Source organism: Dendrobates tinctorius, unplaced genomic scaffold (genome assembly GCF_039654945.1).
Source record: "Dendrobates tinctorius isolate UK_male_01 unplaced genomic scaffold, ASM3965494v1 ptg000065l, whole genome shotgun sequence".
NCBI lineage: Eukaryota > Metazoa > Chordata > Amphibia > Anura > Dendrobatidae > Dendrobates > Dendrobates tinctorius.
In genome coordinates this window covers 6607722-6608224 of record NW_027361733.1, presented here as the reverse complement: position 1 = coordinate 6608224, position 503 = coordinate 6607722, and positions in this window count along the sequence as shown.

Genomic DNA, 503 nt, shown 5'->3' with positions numbered 1-503 from the left:
CCCAAAGAGTGGTCGTAAGTGGCTGCACATCCAGTTGGAAGAATGTCTCAAGTGGGGTACCACAGGGCTCTGTCCTGGGCCCTGTATTGTTCAACATCTTTATCAACGATTTAGATGAAGGAATTGAGGGTAAACTGATTAAATTTGCTGATGACACAAAGCTAGGAGGGATAGCTAATACTAGAGAAGAGAGAGAGAGGATTCAAAAAGATTTAAATAAACTGGAGAAGTGGGCAGCAACTAACAGAATGGTTTTTAACAGGGAGAAATGCAAAGTACTACATCTGGGCAATAAAAATGAAAAAAGCATATATAGAATTGGAGGAATAGGGCTAAGTGACAGCACATGTGAAAAAGACTTGGGTATACTAATAGATCACAGACTGAATATGAGTCAACAGTGTGATGCAGCAGCAAAAAAGGCAAATGCAATTCTAGGATGTATTAACAGAAGCATACAGTCTAGATCACGTGAAGTCATTATTTCCCTCTACTCCTCTTTG